Below are 10,603 nucleotides of genomic sequence, written 5' to 3' on the forward strand. Positions count from 1 at the left end.
CTATTGCAGAGAATGGCTGCAGGTCCCAGGCCAGGTGCTCCCTGCAGAGTGGCAGCTCCCGCGATTGTAGTGACCTCTGGGAGAAGACACACACCCTGACCCCCAATCCCATGAGGTGGCTGTTGAAGGAGGAGTATGGTGGGAGTGACAACATTGCCAGGATCTTCCAGGGCTGACAGGAAGGGCTGAGCTGGATTCTGTGGCCCCTCTATGTCAGGAGGGTGGACCCTCAGTCCCCACTCAGGAGGGTCCTGCTGCTGGCTCCTGGCTCTTTGATGAAGTGATGGGCGGGAGATGCTCTGTTTATGTCACCTCTAAGCATTTGCACAACAGCACCCGTTGCAAAGAATGGCTGTGGGTCGCAGGCCAGGTGCTCCCTGCAGGGTGGCTGCTCCAGTGATTGTGACCTCTGGGAGAAGATGCACACCTTCCCACAGGGGCTCCTCTCCAGTCAGAGCTACACTTGGCAAACCTTTTGTCCTCAAATGAATGTTTTATGGTTGGGCACGGTGGCTCACACCTGTAATCCCAGCACTTTGGGAGGCCAACATGAGCAGATCACCTGAAGTCAGGGGTTCGAGACCAGCCTGGCCAACATGGTTGTAACCCAGTCCCCACACAAAATACAAAAATTAGCCAGATGTGGTGGTGTACGCCTATAATCCCAGCTACTCGGGAGGCTGAGGCACGAGAATTGCTTGAACCCGAGAGGCAGAGGTTGCAGTGAGCCGAGACTGTGCTATTGCACTTCACCATGGGCCTCATGACGGAGTGAGACTCTCTCAAAAAAAAAAGAAGGAAAAAGAAATATGTTTTATGTATCTTCCAAAGATATATGTAGGTAGCTATATATATATGAGAATGCGTACCCTTAGTTTGCATGATTCACTCTGATATCCTATTCTACTTCTTTTCCATTCTTTATGTTCTGTTGACACATTTTTTTAACGCAATTCCTCTCCCACTACGCTGGTTTCAGGTTGTTATTAGCAGAACTCTGGAGCCATAGTGTCTTAACCAGCCCCATTTTCCTGGTGTCCTGCTATCACCCTAGGGCTACTAGCTCATGTTTTCAGGTGCTGCCTCAGATTGTACAATGGTGTGAAGTGAAAATTTTACAATGTGCATTTTTTTTTTTTTTTGAGACGGAGTCTGGCTCTGCCGCCCAGGCTGGAGTGCTGTGGCTGGATCTCAGCTCACTGCAAACTCCGCCTCCCGGGTTCACGCCATTCTCCTGCCTCAGCCTCCTGAGTAGCTGGGACTACAGGCGACTGCCAACTCGCCCGGCTAGTTTTTGTATTTTTTAGTAGAGACGGGGTTTCACCGTGTTAGCCAGGATGGTCTCGATCTCCTGACCTCGTGATCCGCCTGTCTCGGCCTCCCAAAGTGCTGGGATTACAGGCTTGAGACACCGCGCCCGGCCAAAATATGCATTCTAACTATTCTGTCATCTGCTATCTAGACAGGCTATAGACCTCCTCAACATCCCTGCCGCCAACTCCAGCTGACACTGCAAGTGTCAAACACAAGTACCAGCTCAACACAGTATTCACTCTCACCCAGAGCTTTCTCTGTTTCCTTTCTTAGATTTTGTTGCTGATACTGTGTCTTTCTCTTTCTTTTTCCCTTCTATCATTTCCCAGGGTTGATTTGAGAAACAGAGAACAGCAGCCCAAGTTTAATTGCAATGTTGGCAGCTACAGGTAAGATACTAAGTTATAAGTAATTGAAGTACAATTGACATTTTTACAATGTTCTGTTCCCCATCAATGAATATGTTATGCTCCTCTATTAATTTCAAACTCCTCTTACTTGAATCTGTCAGTATACTGTGGTAGTTCCCTCTATAAAGACATTCTGCATTTTGCTAGGCTTCTTTTCAGGTAATTCTTGGATTTTGATGCTATTGAAAATTGCATATTGTCTATTAATTGTTCTAGTTACTCATTGCTTTCATCTGGCAAAGATTTTTATTTTGTTATAGTAATCTGTTACACACCTCGTTCTGAAGGCCCGTTCACCTGAATCTTCCACATATCTATTTCTTTGAGTTTTCAAGACCTATAATGGTATTATCACTAAACATTATGTAGTTTTCCTATATTCACGCCCCTTATTTATTATGATACTTATAGCTCTGACTTTGTGTCTCAGTGATGATTTAAAACGTAGAGATAATAGCCTACATCTACTTCTTCTGAGTTGAATAAGTGTTCAAAAGTTTCGCATTGATGTATGTTTGCCGTTGATTTTAGAAAATGGAAGTTCTCTTTCAATATAGGTTAACTAAATATTTTTACCATGAACTTATACTGAATTTCCTTTAAAAGCTTTTCCTATTCTCCATTTTGTATGCAAGGGATTAAACTGAAACAAGTTTCTTTTTTGTAACGTTAAATCTTATTTCCTTTCCTTAGGCCGAGCCTGCCTGCTCATTTAATATGCCACCAATTTAGATAAGACGTGTGCTGTTATATAAGTGAGGTTGCTTGATGTGTTTTTTTTCATCAGGGTGGGAGTGGTCCTCATCTGGTTTTTGTATCCAGAAGGGCTAGTTGGGGATAACCAATTGAACCATTGTCTATATTTTGTATGCCTTGAAAGAGTTGAGATAAAATAGTAGTTACTTTTCCCTGATCATTTGGTAGAATTGGCCTCCAAAACTGCCTAATCCAGGAGATTTGAGGGTGGCTTGAGCTGTGAATATTGTACAGTTTCAGTTTGTATCATTTCATTAAAATTTTATTTTTCTTTTTGGAATGATTTCATCATTTATTTGTTTTAATTCTGCCAAGTGTTCAGTTTCACTTAGAATTTCACTTTTAGTGGCATGATATTTGTGATGAAAACGTTTTATTACAGAGCACTTCAAACACCTTGAACAATAGAATAATATAACGAACCCAGAACACCTGACACTCAGCATCAACCACCTTCAATACATGGCACATCTGGTTCCAGTTCGACGCTCACCTACTTGCATCTCAGCTGCTGGAATAATGTGGAGCAAATCTAAGACGTCATTCCATTTCATCTCTAAATACCTCAATATGTTTTCTAAAAGTTAAGGACTTTATATTAGCCAAAATCCCAATACAGTTTTCATTTCTAAAAAACTTAAATAAATGATTATCAAAAGTTCAACTAGTTTACACTCTTATGTGGCAGACTTATATTCATAAAAATGTGTTTCTTTGAATGAGTATGCCAATATAGTATTATATAGTCATTTTGTTTTGTTATAACCCTTAAGTCTTCTGTTATCTGTAGGTCCCCTCCACAGGAACTCAGGACCTGTTTTCTTGCTATGGCTTTCTTGTTGTTGGAAAGAAATGGGTCTTGTGTTCTTTCTAGTTTTCCGTAGTCTGGATTTTGCTGAATACAACACTATGATATCCTTTATCATATTCCTCAGCCCTTCATTTCTAGGGCTACAAGATGTTCCTGGCTCATCTTGTTTATGCTCTGCCACATTTCTAAAATAAGCCATTTCTCCAGAGGTCAGGTTCCTTCTATCAGGAAATGGTTCTAAAAATCTACATCAGGGAGGCCCATGTGCTCATTGCTACTGGGTAGCTTTTAGTGATAGGCTTCTCTACTGACAGAACAATTAAATATATGTGTGTATATATCATGGATATACAAATATCTATTAATTTGATATATACAAACATTTGACTCTATATTAAATTGAATGTAATTTTATACTGAGGTCTCCAACTCTAATCCATTGCCACAAGGATCGCTCTAGCTTCTTCTCCTTGTTTGTACATAGCCTACCAAGCCATCAATGAGAAACCTGGCTCCTATCATCCACCATCCATTTAATTAATGGTTCAGGCCAGTATGCATCTATAGCAGATTCGGATTTGGTAACCCATACCCTTTTGCCTCCATGAGAAAAAAAAAATTGTACGTGTAGCTCCTTTGGTATTTAGTCTTACAAACTAGACTTCACTCATTTTCAACATTATTAGGTCAGTAACTTTTCCCCCTCTTGCTCCACTGAGGTAATTTCATACATTTATAATACAGCTAGGGGTGTGTGTGTGTGTGTGTGTGTGTGTGTGTGTGTGTGTGTGTAATATTCTGCATTCTGTCCTGTGATGTTCCAACTTCTTAAGGTAGTTTTAACATTTGCACATATTAAGCTTCACTTTTCATGCTGTAAAGATCTATGGGTTTTGAAAAATGCCTTGTGCCCTTGCCTTGGTCCCTTTGGACTACCATAACAAAAAATGCAAGAGACTGGATGGCATATTAACAACAGAATTATATTTCTCACAGTTCTGGGGGCTGGGAAGTCCAAGATGAAGTTCAAAATTTGCTGGCAAATTTCGTGTCTGGTAGGGACCCACTTCCCAGTTCCTAGTCAGCTCTCTTTTCCCTCTGTCCTCACATGGAAGAAGGGGCAAAGGAGCTTTGTGGGCTTTATTTAATAAAGGCACTAATCCTATTCATGAGGGCTCAGCTCCCATAATTTAATCAGCCCCCAAATACCCCACCTCCTACCTAATCCCATCACCTTGGTGTTAGGATTTCAACATATGAATTTTCTGGAAACACAAACATTCAGACCAAGGCAACCTTGTATCCACTATCATAGTATCATCCATAGTAGTTTCACTGCCCTAATAAAATTCCTTGTGCTTCTCCTATAGCCTGCTACCTGGGAAGGACATAATGACAAAGCTCCAAACCAACCTTTGATTGTCTGAACTCGCCTGCCCATTATCAGCCTCACTAGACCCTGATACCAAAAGCCCAAAGGTAATAAAACCTTCCCTTCTAAAACACATTCCTACAGAGGTATGGGATACTTCCACTCCAGGACATTCATTGTTCACAAATCCTATAAAAATCCACTTTAAAAGTCTCAACTCCTTCCCTAGAAAGCCCCAATATCATTTATAGTCCAAAGCTCAAATAGGCTCAAATAGGCTTACAGCCCCTGATAGATAAATTTGTTGCCACGGGGTTACTTTGTCCCTGTAACTCACCATGTAACACAGCCATTTTCAGGACATGAAGAAATGGAAACATAGATTGACTGGATTAATATTGTCAACGTGACAATGCTCCCCAAAGTGATTTGCAGATTCATGCAACCCCTATACAAATACCAATGGCTTTCTTCACAGAAATCAGAAAAAAATTATAATTTTCATATGAAACCATAAAATACCTCGAGTAGCCAAAACAATCCTGAGCAAAAAGCAAGAAGCTGGAGGCATCACATTACCTGAAGTCAAAATTTACTACAAAGCTGTAGTAAACCAAGCAGCATGGTACTGGTATTAAAACAGACACACAGACAAATGGAACAGAATATAGAACCTGGATATAAAGCCACATGTTTACAACCAACTCAACTTCAACAAAGACACCAAGAACTTACAATAGTGAAAAGAGAGACATTTCAATAAATAGTGCTAGATAAGCTGGATAACTATAAGCATAAGAATGAAACTAGATTCCTATCTCTCATCACACACAAAAATCAAATCAAAAATGGGTTGAAGACTTGAATCTATGACCTGAAACTGAAACCATCAGAAGAAAACATTGGGGGAAATGCTCTGGGACACTGGTCTGTGCAAAGATTTCTTGACTAAGACCTCAAAAGCGCAGGAACCAAAGCAAAACAAAGCATTTGAATTACATCAAGTTAAAAAGCCTCTACATGGCAAAGGAAATTATCAACCAAGTGAAGAGACAACTCACAGAATGGGAGAAAATATCTGTGAACTCCCCATCTGACAAGGGATTAATAACCAGAGTACATAAGGAGCTCAAAAAACTTAGCAACAGTCTGATTTATAAACGGACAAATAATCTGAAGAGAAATTTCTCAAAAGAAGACACACAAATGGCCAGCAGGCATATGAAAAAATACTTATCACGAATTGTCAGAAAAATACAAATCAAAACCACAATGCAATATCATCTCATCCCAGTTAAAATGGCTTTTATCCAAAAGACACCCATGAACAGATGCCAGCAGGGAGGTGGAGAAAGGGGAACCTTTGTACACCGTTGGTGGGAATGGAAATTACTACAGCCACTGTGGAGAACAGTATGTAGTTCCTCAAAAACCTAAAAATAGAACTATTACATGATCTGAGAATTCCACTGCTGGGGAAAGAGACAGAGACAGAGAGATAGCAATAAAGAGATAAAGAGGAAAGGAAGGAAGGAAGGAACGAAGGAAGGAAGGAAGGAAGGACGGAAGGAGGGAGGAAGGGAGGGAGGGAGTGAGGGAGGGAAGGAAGGAAGGAGGGAAGGAGGGAGGGAAGGAAGGGAAGGAAGGAGGGACAGAGAGAAAGAGTGAAGGAAGGAAGGAAAAAAGAAGAAGGAAAGAAGGAAAGAGAGAAAGAAAGATGAAAGAAAGAAAAGAAAGAGAAGAAAGAAAAGGAAAGATGAAAGAAGAAAGAAAGAAAGAATGAAAGAAAGAAAGAAAAAAAGAGAAATCTCTGCATCAAAGAGATATAATTGCATGCTCATGTGTATGGCAGCACAAGTCGCAATAGCCAAAATATGGATTTAGCCTCAGAGCTCATCAATGAATGAATAGCTAAGGAAAATGTGGTATATGTACACAATGGAATATCATCCAGCCATAACAAGAATCAAATGCTGTCATTTGCAGTGACATGGATGGAACTGGAGGCCATTATATTAAAGGAAATAAACCAGGCATAGAAAGACAAATATTGCATGTTTTCACTCATATATGGGAGCTAAAAAGGTGGTTCTCATGAAGATAGCAAGTATACTGATGGTTACCAGAGGCCAGAAGGGGAAGTGAGGAAGGAAAGGAAAATAAAAGAATATAAATGTGTTTATTACCACTGAACTGCACACTTACACATGGTAAAGAGGGTACATTATATATGTATATTTTACCTCAATAAGAATAAATTTTAAAAATAAAAATCACTTTCTTCTCAGCACTTACTGCTTAGTTATTGTTGGAATAATGAATTAGTACTACAGGTAAGTCATGTACCTAAGTAAGTAGTAAAATAGAGACAACAAGAATAGTTAAGTGTAGAACATAGGGAACCTATTCTGGTTGAACAGAATTTTGTTACTGTTGAATTAATATATAGGTTCGACTTAACTGGGCTTTCCCATGAAACTCATTACATAGAAAGAGCAAACAATCATTACAATACTAAGTGAAGCCTGATCCTGAAAATCATGTTCTTTGCAACTCTTAATAGTTGGTTTTAGTTGGCAGAAGAACTTAGAAGAGGCTGGGTGTGGTGGCTCCCACCTGCAATCTAAGCACTTTGGGAGGCCGAGGCAGACAGATCATGAGGTCAGGAGATCGAGATCATCCTGGCCAACATTGTGAAACCCCGTCTGTACTAAAAATATAAACATTAACTAGGTGTGGTGGCACGCACCTGTAGTCCCAGCTACTCCAGAGGCTGAGACAGGAGAATCACTTGAACCGGGAGGCGGAGGTTGCAGTGAGCCGAGATGGCACTACACAGATCGTCTTTAGCCCCGCATCCATGTTGCACAGGACACAGAACTGTTCTTTAAAAAACACTCTGGAATGGATAAATGACAGGAGCGGCTCAACGAGATGGCTAGGTACCATAGAGAAGGCCTTCCACTGCTTTGAACACTGAGCTAAGCTCTAGAATAACTGAAGCTGCAGCCTATTGGACATGGGCATGTGTCAGGCAGCGTGTGACATGCCCCCCATGCAAGACCTCATTTCTCCCTCACAATACCCCTATGGATTAATCGGGACTCCCGAGAGACACCACCAATAGGATATCAGTAGAGATAGCTAGACAAGAGGGGACGTATTCTGGGACCTGGAAGATGAAAAGTCTCAGGACAGGCTCTCAGCAAGCTGGGACCCCTGGGATTCGAGGAGTGTGACTCGGTCCACATCCAAAAGTCTCAGAACCAGGGAAGTGCATGGTGTAACTCTCTGAGCTGGCAGTTCTGATATCCAAGGACAAGAAGAGTCCCAGCTCCAGGAGACAAAGGGAGGAACGTGCATTTCCTCCGCCCTGTTTCTTCTATCTGGGCCCTCAGAGAATTGGATAGGGCCTGTCTCTAGGGAAGGCAGCTTCCCCACTCCGGCCACCAGCTCACATCACTCTTCCCGGGAATACCTGTGCAGGTTCACCCAGGAACAATGCTTTATCAATTCCCTATGTGTTCCTTAAAGCAGTCACGTTGACACCTGAAATTAACCTTTACAATCTGTAAAATGGGAAATATGCCCATTGGACAAATGAGACAGACAGTTTGGGTAGCTTTCTTATAGTGCTTATAGATTATAGACCCAGGATGAAAACTCAAGTCTGCAAAGATTAAATTCCAAACTCCACCCTCTTAAGGACTGCTGCTCAGTGCTGTAGAAGCAGCACTGTATTAGACACTGTACGAAGATGGAAAAGACATTCAAGACACATTCCTGCTTTAGGAACCACCTACTAGCTTGCATTCATGACAGGAATCATATTTCTGTGACTCTACTATAGACCCCAGAACCAAGTGTGAATTGTCACGCTTTAGGTGTACAAAAGCTGTACAGAAATCCTAACTAAGGGCAACACAGTTGTAGGCTCCATTCACATAGGGAAGTTTTTATGGAAATTCAGCTTTTAGCCAATTCCTGAAAGAAAATATTTTAATGGCAGAAAAATGTTCTGCTCCAGAGTAAATAGTGGAAGGGCTTTTTGGGGAAAGAGGCCCTGGGCACAAGCCCAAGGAAGTGGGAAAAAGAGACTTACAGAATGAAAACAGGATTGAGGACCCTTCAGGGAGAGTAGTAAGGAAAAGTGCTAGACTAGTAAGCTGATAGGTAATTTTGAATCTTAACTAGGCTGAGAAATTGGATATAACTCAAAATTAGATGAGTCACTGCAGTAAAAAAATGGACAAGAGCAGAGTAAAAGAAAATAAAAACTTGTTAATAATGAATTAAATTATACATTCACCAAATATTGATTGGGCACCTACCATGGTCCAGGCAGTGGGCCAGATGCTAGTCAAAAAATAATAATAACTGTCATGACTATGCAATGCCTATGAGGCGTCCTTAGAATGGTGCTGGAAGATAGATGGGGCTATCTTATTCTATCCTGATTTTACAAAAGATGACCCTGAGGACCAGCCAGGCTAAGTAACCTGTTCCAGATGACCTAGTACTTGACCAGAAGCTTGTCTGACTCCACAGGCCACACATTCTCTGACATACCATGCAGCCAGAAAAGGGCAGTGAAGTACTAAGGTTTTCTAAGGTGTTAAGTATATGAAATAAGATAATTAAGAGTATTTAAAAAATTGTGGTGAAACACATATGACATGACATATACACTCCTAACAATAGTTTAGGTGTATAGTACAGTATTATTAACTATATGCCCATTGCTCTACAGTGGATCCTTAGACCTTTCTGTGATGGTTAATACTGTCAGCTTGATTGGATTGAAGGATGTGAAGTATGGTTCCTGGGTGTGTCTTGAGGGTACTGACAAAGGAGATTAACATTTGAGGCAGTGGACTGGGAGAGGCAGACCCACCCTCAATGTGGGTGGAGCAACATCTAATCAGCTGCCAGCATGGCTAGAGTAAAGCAGGCAGAAGAAGTTGGGAGAAGCTGACTGGCTAAGTCTTCCGGCCTCCATCTTTCTCCTGTGCTGGATGCTTCCTCCAACATCAGACTCTAAGTTCTTCAACTTTGGACTCTTGGACTTAGACCAATGGATTGCCAGGACCTCTCAGGCTGAAGACTGCATTGTGGCCTTCTCTAGTTTTGAAGTTTGGGGACTTGGACTGGCTTCCTTGCTCCTCAGTTTGCAGACAGCCTATCATGGGACCTCACCTTGGGATCACGTGAGTCAATACTCCTTCATGTATGCATCTATCCTATTAGTTCTGTCCCTCTAGAGAACCCTGACTGAGACTCTTTCTCATCTTGTACGACTGAAGCTCCATGCCCATTGAGCCTCAATTACCCAGTTTCCCCTCCACCGTCCCCTAGCAATCACCAACCTACTTTCCAGCTCTGTGAGTCTGTTTTGAATATTTCACAAAAGTAGAATTAGGCAACATTTGTCCTTCTGTGACTGGCTTGTTTCACTTAAGCATGATGTTCGCAGGTCCATCTATCCTGTAGGAGTGATTTCTGATGTACTACAAATTGAGAGTGTCTTGAAACTTGTCAAAAATGCACAAAGGTGGAGAGATGACTGTAGTGATAACCATGTTTTCATCGTGCAGCTTCAACCACTGGAAAAGGCAGCTAATTCCGTGTCACATATTACTCTCTCCAAATCTGTATATCACAATGGAATATTATTCAGCCATAAAAAGAATGACATCCTGTCATTTGCAGCAACATGAACGCAACTGGAAAACACTATGTTTAGCAAAATAAGCCGGGCACAGGAAGACACATGTCACATGTTCTCACTCATATGTCAGAGCTAAAAAAACTGATCTTATAGAGGTAGTGAATAGAATGGTGGTTACCAGAGGCTGAAAAGGATAGCAGGAAAGACAGGGAGGAAGGAACGTTGGACAACTGATACAAACATACAGTTAGACAGAGGAAATGAGTCCTAGT

This window comes from Colobus angolensis, unplaced genomic scaffold, assembly GCF_000951035.1.
Source record: "Colobus angolensis palliatus isolate OR3802 unplaced genomic scaffold, Cang.pa_1.0 Scaffold1065, whole genome shotgun sequence".
NCBI lineage: Eukaryota > Metazoa > Chordata > Mammalia > Primates > Cercopithecidae > Colobus > Colobus angolensis.